General features: G+C 45.8%; 1 pseudogene; it reads left to right on the top strand.

Moving 5' to 3' along the window:
- Nucleotides 1-2,422: 2,422 nt before the first annotated feature.
- Nucleotides 2,423-16,253, top strand: LOC136496416 (uncharacterized; annotated as a pseudogene).
- The last annotated feature ends 1,645 nt before the right edge of the window (nt 16,254-17,898 follow it).

Genomic DNA, 17,898 nt, shown 5'->3' with positions numbered 1-17,898 from the left:
AACCTTACTTGAACTAGACAACGGTCGATAACTAACTTATACCAGAGTCGCAGTGGAGATCGACCGGATCGATGCAGCCATATGAACAGAGGTATAAGCCATGACGGTACTTATAGACAAGCAGTGGAGGTCGATCGGATCGATGTAGCCGTACTTGCTGAAGAACTCGCTAAGATCTACTCTACTCCTATTCCTAAGGGGTGGTCGGAGCCGAAAAAAGTAAATAACTTATATTTGATTGATTGTGTGTCCTTTGCAATAGCCGGGGTTCACTATTTATACCCGGAGCCTAAACACGAATCCTACTCAAGTACGACTTGGTACAATCTTTGGTATGAAGAAAATATTCCTATCTTAAGATATCTTGGACCCTAATCTTTTCTCTTTTATAGAGTCCGATATGTATCTTCCCAACGCCAATCGTGGTTCATTATCATTATCTGCTGACGTCATTTAAAGAGAGTCGATTCTAGTGTCGCACCCGAACCGGCTGATATCGATTCTCATGCAACCGATTCCTTGATTGGCACAGACTTGAAAGCCTGCGAGTTCCCGCATTCTTCTCCTAAATTTTTGTGTAAACACGTAGTAAGAACTAGAATATGAAGATGGTAAAATGGTTCTGATTGCTTACCAATTGCTTGAAAGTAGCATAGGTGCTTACATAGAATAGTTAGTTAATGAACTAACGATAGCAGCTAATAAAATTGAATATAAGGATGCACGTTTAGCAATGCTTCCGCAGATGCAATAACCCACAAGCCAGATAGCCTTGCATATCCTTGGGGTCTTTTATTTTCCTCCTGTCGGGTAAGTCTTGTTGAGTACAATCGAGTACCCAGGGTTTTATTTCACCTGTTGCAGGTGATTGAAGAATACTTAGAGCTAACTCGTGTGTGTGAAAACCTCTTGGTGGGCTCAGAGATGATTCCTTTCACGCTACGACCGTAGTGTTTATTTATAACCCTTACTAAAGGTTTTTATAAGAAAAGATGTAAAATCTGCTAGCATCTCTTGTATAAAAATGTTCACTATATTAATGCTCCAACATATCATTAAATTAATCATGATTCCTCTATAACTCTGATAACATTGTTATATTCCGCTATTATAATAAATTGAGGTAATATTCTGATACCGTAATAAAGTGATGCGAGAAATGACTTAAGAATGTTGTAAGCTTTATTCTCTCATTTATGATCCTGATGAAAAAAATGTGGATTTTTGAGTTGTCCCTTGGGGTGTGCTCGACGGAACTACGTAGTTTAGTGTCCTCTCTTGAGTACGTAGTGTCTAATGAAAGACGAGTATTCCTGGGAGACCACCAGTGACAGAGGCATTAATCGAGAGCTAGGCTACGGCACCCCCAATCATACGCTGGCTTGTTAGGAAGGCAACACCATACCATACGTTGGGAACCAGTGACGGGGAAACTAATCTAGAGCTAGGTTACGCCTCCACCTTATGATATGCTGCCTACAAAAACATGCAACACTGTGTCATAACAACGCGGTGCCTAGTCTATTTTCACGTCGAGACACGTACAAAGACAGAAATATCCTTTCCATTTTAAATGGCATAGTCGGCGGTTTGTCATCCATCCCAAACTGTCGTATCTTTCTTGTCCCTTTGTACTAGGTTTTGTTGGCCTCAAATGGAAGAATGGATTGCACCTTGCATTTCTCTCGTTGAGCTAATAAAAAAATATATGGATTGCATTATTTGGAGTCCAAATGGACCTACATAAACTGGCCGGGCCGGTTTTGATAGGCCCAGATTAGATCTAAACCATGTTTTGATGCGTTTTGTAGAGGTTTTCGACCCTTTATGGGATAAACCCTCCTTATAAATATAAGGGGCACGACCGATTGAGGTGATAAACACACATAATCGATACAAAATCAATCTACTACATCTTTTTGCCCTCTTTTCTCTTCAACTTCTCGTTTTTCATTGCTGTTGCATGGCTGGTGGATCGACGACGACGAAGGCCTAGTGCAGTCAAGCCAGCTAGGGCAACCATAGCCGTCGTATGTCCTGATGGGGTCCCTCTCGGACGTGTGAGATTTTATGTTTTAATAGACCACATCGATGTGTCTTGCGTATCACGCTTTCGATGAAACTCCTCCTATAACGTATCTTGTGTAACATGCTCATCACTGGACTGGATGCAAGTTCGTGTGTGACCATATGGTAGACGCTGACCAAAAAGTTAGCTAAACCATACCTTAGAGCGATTTGCCGATAAGCTGACCTAATTAAACGTCGATAGTGACTCACGAAGTCGATATCCTAAACACACACCCTCTATCGAATGGCATGGCCCATCACGCTTTGGCCGTCCCATGCTAAACATGCCCTGATGCCCGCTCCCAGGAACGATCTGACCGATCAGTCCACGGCTCGCTCACAGGTGCGCTCCGGCCGAGGCCGAAGTATGTTGGACGGTGGATTGGATCTCCCTTTCCGGTTCCCGTCACCGCCCTTCGTACACGGGTCCACGGCGCACTCTCTTGACTCTTCACTCTCCTCGTCCTCGGCGCTTCGTCCAACTGCAGTAAGGCCGCGGGCTCGAGGCCAATCCTTCCGCCACCGGCCGGCGAGGCCGCACCCTCCCGTGCATGTCATCCCCGGCGGGCGCCGCGCGTCCTATGGTAGCGACTCGCCTCTCAGCGCGGAGGAGCGGCAGCGGTGCGCTCCCGGCCGACGGAGCGCCGTCCGAGTCGGCCTCCAGCTCCCCTCCGACCTCCGACCTCTCAGGGTGCGCAACGCCCCCCCCCCCCCCCCCCCCCCCCCCCCCCCCCCCCCCCCCGCCCCCGTTCTTGATGTTCTCGCTCCCTTCAGACTTCAGAGCACTTCGCTGCGGCAGAAGCAGTGAAAAACCCGTCGCCCCGCCTCCTGTCTCGAATCTGGTGGATTGGCGATGGCATCCGTTGAACCCACTTCTGGCCTCTGTTTACAAATAATCTTTACTCAAAGAGCTAAACATTAAGTATTGAGTTAAGTCACGCTCAATGAGATCCAATAGACACTAATCAGTTAAACGCCTAGCGGTATTCTTGGCCTGATGCATATACGTGCCGTCTCAAACTCTCAATTGGATGAGGACGGTGTGAGTATATACCTGCATACTCTAGACAGGTATACAGTACGTACACTCTTGTAAAGTAGGAGTATATGTGTGTACACACTTAGAAGGCCAGTAGTATATCTGTATACTGACGAGTGGAATATGTGTATATACATGAGTAGAGCAAATATAGCAGTAATAGTAAAGTATCACATGATACTCTCATTTGAAAAAAAATATTGCCATGGATTCAGGATGATAAGATGTGAAAGAAGTATCTACTGCTGCTACTATAATGTGAAAAAAGTATCAACTGATACCATGACATGAAAAAAAAAATTATCAAGTCATACTCAAATCAAATCTGGAAAAATATCAGTTGTACCGCGATATGAAAAAAATTATCTAGTGATACTCTAGTCTGAAAAAGTATCAGATGATACTCTCATCTGAAAAAAAAATCCATGGAGTTGCAGGTGCTATTGTGTGTGTCACGCGCTCTCCTGTTGTACTGCTGGGTACAAGTTTGAAGTTCGTAGATTCAGGTGCCGAGTTTTGATAATTGTGCTAAAAGGATCAGAGCAGGTATGCACATATACTATTGTCGAAGAGGTTTGAAAAGATTCAGAGGCAAGTCTACGTTTACTTGCTGGGCAGCAAGATTGGCAACGAGCCAAGGACCCTGTACAGTTCAACGATGACTTGCCAGATGAACTGCCTAGTAGAACACAATGGATACGAGAAAGCAGGGCAGTTTATCACCCCAGCGACAGTGACGGATCATATACGACGATGAACTTGATGAGCATGAAGATGAACTGAGGCACTAGTCTGTTGGAAATATCTAGATATCTATCAACATCATATGACCCATCCAGCCTGGAACACCATATATTCTCTGTCAGGTGTACACGTTTGTGACACACTAAGAGCGAGTGTGACTAGTCTAGGATGCAGGTGAGCAAGCCTCAAGTGTGGTTAAGAGAAGGGAGTAGGAGAGTAGCTACATCTGGATAGAAATGATTTTCCCTATATATATATATATCAATATATAATATAATAGCACATTCACCAGTTTTACTTAATTCAAGTTGATAGGTTCTACTAGGATTGCTAGGTACTCCCTCCGTTCCAAATTATAAGTCGCTTTAACTTTTTTTGTTCATCCATTTTTTCTATGTATCTAGACATATTATTATATCTAGATGCATAGCAAAATGGATGTACCAAAAAAGTCAAAGCGACTTATAATTTGGAACGGAGTATCATTTACTATTTTATTTAAATTTACATGCCATAGGTAGCACATCAGATGACTTTGTTGTGTTAAATTTAGTTCTTTCACAGTAACGTTCACACAACTATTAATTTAGCATCCTGCCATGTTTTTCTGGTTCCGCCATAGGGAGAATAATGGCTTGGTTATCTCTAATGACAACACACTGAAGCAGACTGTGGAGGTAGAAAAACAGGAGAGGCAAGGTAAGGAGGTTTTAGTAGTTGAGGAACTGGATGAGTTGAATGAGGATTCGGGGTCACTGGATGAGCCGCCGGGTTGGCTTCCTGACGGTTGGATTATGGAGGTCTGTCAAGAAGACAAGGGCTCCATCTACCAGGTATGCATGCTTCCACATATGCCCTTGCCTATGAACATATATGTCATGTGATGTTTCGAATGCTGACCATACATATGTTTTTCTAGATCTTATGAACCTGCTTCTGGAGTTTATAGAACATTTGTTGGTTAATATGTGTGAAATTTTGTTACTTCCTGGTTGTTTTCTGCAGTACTACACTTCCCCAATGTCCGGATACACATTCACATCAAAGATGGAGACGTTGCATTATCTTTTCTCAGGGGTGGAAGAACGTATGTTGGAGTTGCACGCAGGCGCTGAGGATAACGAGCTTCATGTTAGTCTAATTCTTATTTAATCATGCCATGTTGTCTGACACTGCTGATTAAACTGATGTGCTTCCCTGATTGTTGCATGCAGGAGTCACATACATGGCTTCCACGTGAGTGGGTGATTGAAGTCAGAGCCGGTGGGAAGAAAATGGACAAAATGTACAAGGTAGGTTGGAGATTTTTGCACAATAACATCTAGGGATGCAAGCAGGCTTGACCGCGAACCCACAAATAGGCTTAATGCAGGTTTCTGCGGAACCCTAAAAAATAAGCCTATTTGCGGGTTTGCGGATAAGCCCACCTGTGGGCCTTTCGTTGCATCCATATGTTGTGGTACTCTACTGCAACTATACATATTGGATATAAAAAATACAACAGTTTTCCCATAATATGTTGCTGGCAAGACAACAAGATGCCCCTGTCTAAAAGTGAGTAGAAAACCGAAACAACAATTGGGGTAGGTATTGGCTGCAGGCCCACAATGGGATGCTAAGGTGATGAAGCTTGATGTCACCTCAACCTTGGATGGTGGCTCATAGCATCCTCTGGTTTTACCAGATAGAAGCAAAGGATACGTGTCATGGAGGCTGATGTGAGTGAGGTCATGCCGCGGCTGTGGATGGAATGGAAGAAGATATTCAGAAAGAAAAAAAAATAAAGGCAGGAGTTTACTTGTGGCTCTCTCGACACGTACTATTTTCAGCTCAACATAAACCATGGCATCAATCAACATTGAACACATAGTTGCCATATCAGTGGAATTCTAGGGTTTAAGGGAATTCTAGGGTTTAAGAGGATCATCTGCAGTTGTTTGAATGGTTGAAATAAATCTTCTCTTTTATAATTCAGGGTTAAATTTTATGTCTTTAGGACTGGGTGTAGGGGCAGGAGGTATGAATCTTTGCTTGTTTAGAAGAAAGCTGTCCCATTATGAGATTGAGAGTGAGGAGGAAGTTTCAGTTACATGGTGGATATGTTAGTTCATTAGAGGAAATTGAAGTCACACGAAGAAAAATGTCATATGGGGAATAATTTGATATGAATGTAAGAATGTTAGATGAGATATGGGTATATATGGCGTTCTCTTTTTGTTTTGAAGCTTATGCCTTCTGCAGTTCTATGTTCACCTACCTACTGGGAAGCGATTCTTGTCAAAAGCAGAAGTATTGCACTTTGTTAATAAGGGCATGGTTTCTACATGTGATATGGATGTGCTGTGCGACACTAGCACTGATGATAATGTATGACTCTTGCTGGAATTGTTCCTTCTATTTTGAACTCTACAAGTTCGTAACTTTCTTCAGAACTAACCTTCAAGCTTATTTATAGATACTTGCTCATGTGGAGTTCAATCCTGATGGTTTACCAGATGGATGGGTGAAAGAAATGATATTTAGAAAGTGCAATGATGGAATCAGAAAAGACCCGGTACATTAGCGTAGTGCATCTAACCATTTATATCTAGTTTGTTGGGAAAAGTTGCTTATCCCTTTTATTATTCATCAGCAGCCCTAGTTTGATAACATTTCTAACTTGATTATGCAGTATTATACTGATCCTGTTAGTCATCGTGTATTTCGCACGCTTAAGTCTGCATTGACCTACCTTGGAACTGGAGAAATATCTAAGCATTCCTATTTACCAAGGAGAAATGTCATTGACATGTATTCATTTGACAAGTGTGCAGATCTGGTAATTTCTTTTTCGGCATTGTATTTGTCCTTGTCAGGTTGTGTAATGATCCTTCAGAGACCTTTAATTCTTAAAGCAAAATGTTTTTTTTTTGGTTTTTGACAGCTCTTGTTTCATACACAGGCACTGTAGAGAATTAGATACAGTTTTACTAGGTTCAGAAAACTAAGTTTCAATTTGCTAGCCTACATTGCTTTTGATATACTTAAAAGCTATGGACTTTTTTTTTAATAAAAGCCCATAGCTTTCCTAAATCTACAATTTACGTACTCTTAACAAAAACAAAGCAGTGATATGAATTGTCTGTTTCATGATTGAATATAATACAAATATACCAATGTATTTTGTTTTCTCCCAGTACTATTGTTTTACCATAGGCCCTTGGTCATCGTATGTCTACTAGGTAACCCCTCCATTCCAAACTATAAGACATTTTGGCTTTTCTAGATACATTGATTTTCCTATGTATCTAGACATAGTGTACATTTGAATGCATAGCAAAAACTACGTATCTAGAAAAGCCAAAACGTCTTATAATTTGGAATGGAGGGAGTACATTCAAATGGTTTACTCAATTTGCTAAGAAAGACAAGCTTCATTTGGATTCTAAGTCAAAAGTCCTATCATTATACTTGCTTGTGGAAGACAAATCACAAAGTTGAACACTGTTAACTTATTATCCCCTACAGTCTAGGACATGCATTTTGTTAGGACAGTGCAATTAAATAAGACAATAGATTTAAAAAGTTGTCCATAAACTATACTTGTCATGTCCATTTACTAGTTACTATGGCATAGACTAGCAAGAATGTTGTCAAAAAAGATTATATTTCATGCCTTTTATATATGTACCTTCTTGATAATCTCCAAGATATGATGTTCAACCTCTTTTCTGTGACATATGATTCAAGTTTTTTCTTGGACCATCAGCCTAAACGTATGCTGAAAAGACTGAAAGCAGAAGGACAAACAAAGAAAAAATTCATGAGAGCACTGGTTTTAGACAAGGAATTATCTAATGGGCAGACTTCAAATCAGTGTAAGTTCTGGTTATATGGTACTCCCTCCGTTCAAAAATTTAGGTCAATTTAGCTTCGTCTAAGTCAAACTTCTCTATCTGTGACCAAGTTCTTAGACAAGTATATTAACATCTAGAAGTTCAAATAAATTATGTATCATGACATTTCATGGAGAATTTAATGAAACAAATTTCATGTGTTTTTCAATAAACTTGGTCAAATTAGAGAAGTTTGACTTTGGACAAAGCTACAGTTACATGTAGTTTGGAATGGAGCGAGTATTTTGCAAGTATAGTTCATGCAATTATAGGGTATCCGTTTGTTCTAAGTACATGTTATAATTATGTTTTCCTGTGGAACTAATTTGCCATATATATAAGTTGAACTGTACATTGAATGTTCAGTCTGATCATTATTAAACTAGATATTAGCAAGCTGGTTATGGCTTTGATGCTTGGTTTGTGGTATGCTGCAGCCCAGTGTGAGATACAACAACAACAACAACATAGCCTTTCAGTCCCAAGCAAGTTGCGGTAGACTAGAGTTGAAACTCACCAAGAGCCCCAAGTCACGGTTTAGGCACTTCAATAGCTGCTTTCCAAGCACTCCTATTCAAACATAGATCTCTAGGTATATCCCAAGCATTCAAATCTGTTTTTATTGCCTCCCCCATGTCAATTTCAGGTCTTCCTCTACTTCTCATATTATTAGCTTAGCTTAGGACTCCACAATGCACTGGTGCCTTTGGAGGTCTCCTTTGGACATGGCCAAACCACCTCAACCGATGTTGGATAAGCTTTTCTTCAATTGGTGCTACCCCTAGGCGATCACGTATATCATCGTTCCAAACTCGGTCCATTCTTGTGTGACCACAAATCCATCGTAACATATGCATTTCTGCAGCCCAGTGTGAGATATTGAGGTCATTTACATGGACAAAACTATGTGTACTACTGGGGTCTAAGGGCCCTGATGAATCTTTGCTAATCCTTCTGAATCTTGCTGATCTGATTTGCAGATCAGCTCTTCCTCTCAAATTTATCTGTTGATCGAATCCAGTCGTACCATGAGATGCAATTAGTTATTTTGGATTTCCTTTTGCTGCATTCGCCTGAGTGTGCATGGCTCATGAGCCAAACAAGCTGGCTTGAACCACTAACGAGCCAAGACGAGCTAGCTTTTTTAGCTAGTTTCATTAACTAGCCAAGCCAAGCCAGCTTGTTATCTTTCTTAACAAGAGTGAGCCGAGCTAGCTCAACATCCATCCCTATGACTTATTTTTCCTATATGTGCTTTGCTATTCTTGGTGTTCAGTGCAAGTAAAGAACTATCAACCACTGTTAAAAAATGGTGGCCTCTAGTGCAAGATGGCTAAAGGTGGGAGGGACTCTTGGAGTGGGAGAAAGAGAGAAAGTACTTCTTTATTCTTTATCTTGCCTGAGGAAGTACTTCTTTATTCTTTATCGTGCCTTGTAAAAATGAGAGCAATGACCTCATATTAAACTATTTATAAGAAACCCAAACTTGACGCAGACTAATAAATGAAATATGTGAGAAACTAATCATATTTCATACCAACACTTGGCATAATTATGATATTTCATACCAATTTTGTTGAGCCAGATTGGTGGCCATGAGCATATGACAACTTTGCATTTTGCTTGTCCTTGAGCAGCACCCTGACAATTAGTCAATGATGATTGCGAAGCAAACTAATGGAGTGAAGTTTATCAATAAATGATGCTATCACAGATTTTTTGGAAAAAAAGATAGTTAAATGCACCACGGGCCCTCGAACTTGTAAGCGTGTCACATAGGCCCATGAACTTGAAAAATGCATTTCTAGACCCCTAAACTTCCATGTTCATGGACCTATGTGACACACGCTTACAAGTTCGAGGGCCCCTGATGCTATCACAGATTCACAGTGTTAAATTTTGTACCTGCTGAACTGCAGTTGTTTGCATGTGGAATGCTAGTAGATGTGATATGAATTTTTGCAGAGGATACCATATAGAGTGACCTGGCAACAATAAAGATATAATATAAATTCATAATATGAAAGGATGAATGACAACAAGAAAGCCTTTTTGTCCCAAGCAAGTTAGGGGCGGACTAGAGATGAAAGTGAACATGAGCCCACCAATAAGAGGATAAACTTATAATAAAATAAATAAAAGGTGTCAATAGTAGTAATAATATTAGTTGGATGATTGGATCTAAAACTTGTTCATGTGTCAACCACGTGGTGATAGGATCCGGGATCCTCCCGCGGCTACTGGAGTGCATAGGGATAGGAGGTTGGCGGTCGAGGTCGAAATTTCTGGCTCCGGGTGGGAGCCGTGGTGGCGATGGAGCGGCGGCGCTAGGGCGAGCATAGCGTACGTGAGGGAGAGGGAGAGTTGGCGTGGAAGAAGGCCCGTGAGGCCAGGCAAGATAATTGCCTTGCTTAATTATCACAATTCCAGTTTAGAGGTATTTATCCTCTCCTAAACAAATCAATCAAGATCCTATTTTTAAGGAAATAAACGGGAAATATCTAATCTCCTGCTGCGCCTGCCCCTACTACGCGCGTGGCCCTTAGCCACTGGCGCTGAGCCCGGCGCTGGTAGGTCACACCGGTCATAACATCTCTCCCTGTCTCTTCAAACAAGCTCGTCCTCGAGCTGAAAGTTGGGGTAGAGGTCCTGGAACTGCTGCAGCGGCTCCCAAGTAGCATCATCAACAGGTAGGCAGTGCCACTTCACAAGGATATGCCAAGCGCCTCGGCGAAGATGGGCACGCAGCACAAGCTTTGGCACGGCCAGCAGACGACCATCCGGTACGGTGGCACTGATGGCAGAGCAGTAAGAGGGTCGCCCTCGAATGGCTTGAGCAGCCCCACATGGAATACATCATGGAGCCAGTGCGCCCTTGGGAAGCTGAAGACGATACGCCACTTGCCCAATGCGCTCCATCACCTGAAACTGGCCGGTGTAGCGTGGACCTGAGCTTCCCCTTGGGCTGGTGCTCCAGTGAGTGAGTGGGGCGGTGAAGAAGACATAGCCACACTTAGTCACCCACCGCAAACTCGAGCTCCTGGTGGTGGTCGTCAGTAGTAGCACTTGGTGTACTGATGAACCTAGAGGCGCTTGCGAACCTCCATGAGGAAGGTGTCACGATCTCGCATGAGGGTGTTCGCCGCCTCCATTTGGCAGTCCTGGCTGTGTGTGGTAGGAGCGGCAAGTGGTGGCCTGCCGTAGACCACCTGGAAACGGCATGGTGCAGAGTGTCGTGTGGAACGAGGTGTTATAGCAGTGCTCTGCCCACGGTAGCTACTCAACCCAAGCACGAGGACAGTCCCAATGGCGCAACGAAGGTACATGGTGATGACCTTGTTGATGACCTCCGACTGGCCGTCCGGGGTGGCACGCCGTGCTCAGGCGAAGCTTGACGCCGGTCGGCTTGGAGAGGTCGTGCCACAAGTTGCTGGTGAAGACCGGATCATGATCGCTGACGATGGAGGTGGGTGTCGCGGGGTCAGGAACCGCGGCAAGCATTGGTATTCGAGTCGGTGTCAGAGTACGTGTCTCTGGTGGCTCGGGTAGGACTCAAGAACACAAGAATCACAGAGAGGACACAACGGTTTATCCTAGGTTCGGGCCGATCGGTGCCCTACGTCTAGCAGCTGATGATCCTTATACTCAAAAGCACCCAAAATCGGGGGTTACAACAGAGTGTACATGAGGAAGAGAGATTTGGTAGGGGGTTAGCTCGGTGCTAATCCTGAGGTTGCCTCGCCAGCCGGTGGAGCCTTCCCCTCGTCGGAGAGGAGGAAGACGACGGGTGCGGTGGAGGAGCTTCGGTGCTGAGCAGGAGTGGATCAATGAGGAACGGAATGATCTATCTGGGATCGTCCTCCCCCCTCTAGGGTCCGACCTTATTCCTTATATACCGATATAGGTCGGGTACATGGCGGTTTGGGGGGTTCAGCCTATGGTCTACATACGTGGGACTCTAGGATGGTCTTGCAGCAGCGCTTTGTGCAATTATTTGGTGGCGCAAATCGAGTTGTGCTGGCACAAAGATGCGCTTGCCGTGTAGGAGGAAGCCATCATCGGAAGACCAGGGCACCTCGAGAGAGGCGTCCAGCAGATGCTGCTATAGGCGGCTGGCCTCTGTTGGCCGCGCGGATGTCGTCGAGGAGGCGAAAAGAGGGGCTCAACTTGGGCATGCAGCTTGGGGTACTTGGCGGAAGAGTTAGTGTCGCGGTGGGAGAGGGCATCGGCCATCGAGTTGAGGCGCCTGGACAATACTCCATAGCGAAGTCGAACCCAATAGCTTGCTGATCCACTGGTGTTGGGGACAGTGCACAGCCGAGCCGCTGGTCCAGGAGGAACTTCAGGCTGTAGTGGTCGGTGCGGACGAGGAGACGACACCCCCAAAGGTACGGCCGCCAATGTCGCATAGCCTGTACCAACCCGATCAGCTCACGTGAGCCGCGAGCTTGTGGTGGCAGGCAGCAAAGGGTCGACTGCTGGTGAAGAACGGCGCCGAAACCAGCGCTCAAGGCGTCGCAGTCGACGACAAACTGTCGGTTGAAGTCCGGCATCTGCAAAACCGGACCGGAGGAGAGGGCGCGCTTGAGCGCCACGAACGCCTCAGCCTCCTCCGTCGTCTAGCGAATCAGGGGCGCAGCGATGGTGTCGAAATCCCGGATGAACTTGCGGTAGTAGCCTACTAGCCCCTAGGTAGCCACGCACACCAATCGGGGCTCCGACCAGGATGCCACGGCGTCCACCTTGTCGTTGTCCATGGCGACACCGTCGGTGGAGATGACGTGGCTGAGGTAGGCAACCGACGCCCTAAAAGAGCACTTTGACCGCTTTAGGAAGAGGCCATGGGTGTGAAGAGCGTCGGAAGACCAGGTGGACGTGCTGCAAGTGCTCGGACCACGACGAGCCGTAGATCAGAATGTCGTTGAAGAAAACGAGCACAAACCTGTGGAGGAAGGGCCAGAGCACATCGTTCTTCAACTAATGAAAAGTGGCAGGCGCATTGGAGAGACCGAAGGGCATGACGAGGAACTCAAAGTGGCTGTGGTGCGTGCGGAATGCCGTCTTCTTGATGTCCTCCAGGTGCACCGGACCTTGTGGTAGCCGGACCGCAAATCCAGCTTGGTGAAGAACTGCGCGCCATGGAGCTCGTCTAGAAGCTCATCGAGCACTGGGATCAGGAATTTGTCCTTTGATGTCTTGTCGTTTAGCGCCCTGTAGTCGAAGTAGAAGCGCTAGGAGCCATCGGCCTTTTTGACCAAGAGCACCGGCGCTGACAACTGAGAAGTGCTGGGGCGGATGATGGCCTGCTCTAGCATGGCGGTGCACTACTGCTCAAGCTCGTCCTTCTGGAGCTGCGGGTAGCGCTAAGGACGGACCGCCACCGGTGCTGTACTCGACAACAAGTGGATGTGGTGGTCATAGGGGTGCGCTGGGGAAGCTCATGGGGCTCGTCGAAGATCGCCCTGTACTACTGGAGAAGGCGATCCAGTAGTTGTTGGGGGTCGGCCACCACCGCAGCTGGCTCCTGGATGTCGTCGCGCGGAGAGCCGACGCCCTTCCAGAGGTCGCACCGATCGCCCCGTCGGAAGGACATGCAGAGGTCCTCGAAGTCCCACAAGATAGGCCCCAGTGTACGGAGGTAGTCGACGCCAAGGACGAGATCAAAGCCGCCCAAGTCAATGCCGAAACAGCTGATGGTGAACTCCTTTTGATGCGCATGGCCACGTTGCGAGCCACGCCCAAGCAGGCCAAGCGGTCATCGTTGGCCACTGTGACCCGCATGGAGCTGTCCGTCGAGACCAGCCCGATGTGGCGCATGACCCCAGCGTTGATGAAGTTGTGGGTCGAGCCACTGTTGAGGAGGGCGAGTAGATGGTGGTCGTATATGTAGACGTGGAGGTGCATGGTCTCCTCGGTGCGAATGTAGGCGATGGCATGGACGGAGACAATCAGGCCATCAGGTTGCTCCTCCGCCAAGTCCACCTCGGCGGCCTCATCGTAGGCCACATTCGTCGACCAGGAAGTCGGTGGCCCTGGACGTACGGCTTGTCGCAGTTGAAGCACAGGCCCTGGCGATGGCGCTCCAGCATCTCCGCCGGAGTCAGGTCGCGGAACGGGCGCTGGGGCGGAGGCAGGGCCGGTGCCTTTTGCAGAGCTGGTTGTGCAGGCACAGCGGCGCCTGCGGCAGGAGTGCATGCCGGCGCGGGTAGTGCCAGCTGTGGGCGCGGCAGGAGGCAGGGAGCCCACGGCACCTATGCCTGCATGGTAGCAGCGGCCTGGTGCTCGTAAGCCCAGGCCAGGTGCATGGCCGTCTACAGGTCCTGGGGTTCTCGGAGCGCGATGTCGACGCAGATGTGCTCCGGAAGGCCTCCCACAAACAAATCAGCCTTTTGGGATGGCATGAGCTGCGGATTGTAGCAGACCAGCGCGTTTAAGCGCTCCTGGTAATCCTTCACCGATGATGTCTAGAACAGCAACCAAGCAAGCTCGGAGAGACGGTTGTGGCGGATCGCTGGCCCGAAGCGCAGGTTGACCAGCTCCTTGAAGCGCTCCCAAGACGGCATACCCTCGTCTTGCTCTAGGGCGTAGTAACCACATCTGGGCAGCGCCAACGAGGTGGTAGGACGCGAGCTAGACACGATCAGAGGCAAGCATACACTGGCCCCAGAAGAACTGCTTGCAATGGTTGAGCCAAGTGGCGAAGGCGGAGAAAAGGATACCTGAGGTGGCGAAGAGGGTGGAGACGGCAGCGGAAGATACCACTCACGTAAAGTAAGGAACGAGAGGGACTTAGCGGTACCAGAAGGACCAGGAGGAGGAACGAGGATAGTAAGGCCGGGACTCATCAAAGGTGACATCCCAACAAATCCTCATCCGACGAGCAACAGGGTCATAGCAGCAATAACCCTTATGTTATGTACTGTACCCAAGTAAAACACTCAACGGATTGAGTAGTTACTTTGGTGCGCTCACGTGGTGGAAGGACGTAACAGACACACCCAAAAGCAACGAAGATGGCTATAGGAAGGAGGGGTATGCAATGTAATTAATTTGTATAGTATGCAATGTTATTAATTTGTATAGTATCATTCAATGATGATGATAAACCAAACCCTTGTTGGTTTATCTCTTTTTTATACAAGATGAAAATTAGCTAAAACTTTTTTGATCTTTCCTTTGGTTATTAGCATAGGTTGCAAACTTGAAAAGTAAAGCATATTTGTAACACCATGACAAATGAAAAAAGATGCTAATGCACAGCCTCCATAAAGCTCCCACGTGTTATGGTTTATGCACGCATAGCATGTTGCTAGCACTTTGCATCCTCACTTTTCGTAGAAAAAGGTTAACTTGGAGCTCTTTTGGCATTTTGGGCTCATTATATGCTAGCACACCTCATTTTGATGTTCCACTGTGGAACTTCGTACAACAAGCCAGCACATGGGTCTGACACACCCCCTCCCCCCACTCCCACACCCCCCACCACACACACACACACACACAAAAACAAAATTGGGTACAAGCCTTTTTTCAATATCTGTGGTGTATAAGCAAACTCAAAATTTCTGAGTAATACTCCTTGCATGCTATGGAAAGGAATTGTTAATAGATAGGGGTTGGATATGAATACCCTGTACCTTCTCTAAGATCGTAGACTGAGTTGCATTTTTCTAGCATTCAGTTTAATGGCATTTTGTTTTACCACTCCATATGATGTGATGATTTCTATATGCCATGTAGCTGAAGGTGCTATTGGGTTAACTCAATCTGACCCGGAAGGAGATAAGTTTGGATCTGTGGAAGCTGACATGCGAAAAAGGAATCAGTTCAGAGACTATGAAACGACGAAGAGGGAGGCCAAAGAAAATCTTGAAGCAAACAAATGATAGCATTTCAGATCGTGACAAGGGTTCACATAAGGAGCACATTGAGGCCAAAGATGATGTAGATATCAGTGGTGGGAAAGACTTGACGAATGTGAAGACTTCAGGAGCGTACCGAGACGCAGAATAGCACAATGATAATCAAGGAAGTAAACAACAACACAGCAGAGAAAAACCTGTCGAAGACAGAGGGAGACAAATCGGATTTGCTAACCAGCATGGGTTTGCACAAGCAAGAGAATGGCAGGTTAACTGAAGTTAGTGAGAAGGCAACATTCTCCACAGTTCATAAATTTTACAAGAGGAGAAGTTGCAACCAGACACTCGGTTCAAGAAAAAAGATAAATTAGATCAAGTTACCTGGTCAGTTTATGGCTCGTCCCCAAAAAGATGCATCATACTTCAGAGAACAAAAATGGACCCAAAGTTGATTTGTGTGTCCAGCTTTTCATCTTTTGGTTTCATTTATTCCCTTTTGCATGCTTCTATTCGATATGGAAATAATCCATTTGATTCTTGTACCATTGAATTAATACTGCTTGTAGAAAGCAGGATTTTGACACTTGATAGCAGGAGCATTAAAGAAATCAAATGTGAGAAGTTCCCCATTGACCTGAGAGGCTGAGACATAAATGTCGTCAATGAGCATATTGTGAGTAAGCATATTGTAAGGAGTACGGACATCTGTGGATCTATCCATCTTTCTTCTCTATCTGGTCCAGATTTTAGGTGAAAGAAAATAAATGGTAAACAAGGCATTGTTAAATCTTCATATTTAGAGATCGACTGCTGATGGGTCATGGACAATGGGTATGGCGAAGGCATTGTGGCCAAACCTTACCTGGTGCTGACAATAGTGACTCAGCAACACGTGCCTTTGAAGAGGAGGTGATGGCAGACTTCATGCTGTACAAAATTGAGGTGAACAGTGCACTTTCTTGCTCACACATACCAATGGGAGCGCCACCTATAGACCGCCATGCCGAAACTGAGGGCGCTTTTGGATCGAAGGATCCGTACGGAAATTTCACGGGAATAGGACTCGCATGAAAGGAATGGAGACCTGCTGTTTGGAACGAAGGAACATAACCTTCCATTCCACAGGAAAGGTATCCATACACACACAACAACACGGGAACTAAAAAATCCACTCCGACCCAAGGGAACGGAGGGTAACGCATCTAGTGCTTGCTCTCTCGACTCTCCCCTGCCTTTCTCCCTCCCTCCATGTCCTAATCCCTAGCCACACGAGAACACGCGGACGCGCTCTGCCGCCTTATAGCTTGGACAGATGACGAATCAGCAACTTCAAAGTGCATCTGGGGGACAAAAACCAACTCCACCCCTTCCGTCTACAGGACCAGAACAAGGTCTTGGCTTTCCCTCAATCTGAAGGGGGTGGTGAGATCTCACAAGGGAAAACAATGTTCGGAAAGTTCATGCATCGCATTCACCTCCACGGCATGTTCCTGTTACCGCATCGACCTTGCACTGATCTGAAGTGGCGGCTTATTGTTTCTCCGCTATGTTGAAATTGATCTTGCAATGTCCGATTGCCTGCATTTTTTTGATATGGCATAAAGGAATATGCCTAACTGCTCTTTCACAGATAGATACCTTGAATCAACAAGAAGGTTATTTTCACTCAATCTTTGAACAAGAGCTTGAAAAATCTCTCTTTTCATATGGAACCACCTTCTGCATAGGGCCTCATGCCCTATTAAAGTTCCATGAATAAATGTGGCTCATTTCGGATAGAATGGTGTATTGCTTTCTTTTCGGATGATTGGGGTGAGGTGCCTTCTTCTAGTGTTGGGTGGATGAGGAAAATGAATTCATCTTCATTTTGTGATTGTCGGCGATAGTTTGGATCCATGGAAAGAAAAGCACCTCCTATCCCTATAAAGATGGCTGCTAGCACCAGGATGAGAGATGTGCAACTATGCAAGTCTAAAGAATGAACATGTACGCGTGATTGTGTGTACTACTTGTCTTGCTAGTCTGGATGGGAGGTGCAACTCTCCAATGTATGCAGCAGCATGCCTATATAGCGACGAGAAGCAAGCAACGGCTAGAATGCACGAACAGTTTCAGACCAGGCAAGCAAGCAACGGCTACTGGCTAGAATGCATGTTCAGTATCAGACCAGGAAAGAAAGCAACGATTACTAATGTATACTAACGGCTACTTTGTTCATTGGTGAGATTCAAATCTATTTCCTGCAATCCAATTATCCAAAGAGTCCACATTTTTCGTTCCTATGGTTTGCAATCATGTAGTTTTCCAC

Source organism: Miscanthus floridulus, chromosome 12 (genome assembly GCF_019320115.1).
Source record: "Miscanthus floridulus cultivar M001 chromosome 12, ASM1932011v1, whole genome shotgun sequence".
NCBI classification, from domain to species: domain Eukaryota; kingdom Viridiplantae; phylum Streptophyta; class Magnoliopsida; order Poales; family Poaceae; genus Miscanthus; species Miscanthus floridulus.
Note: the sequence above shows the minus strand (reverse complement) of the source record. Positions and strands in the feature narration are given on the sequence as shown.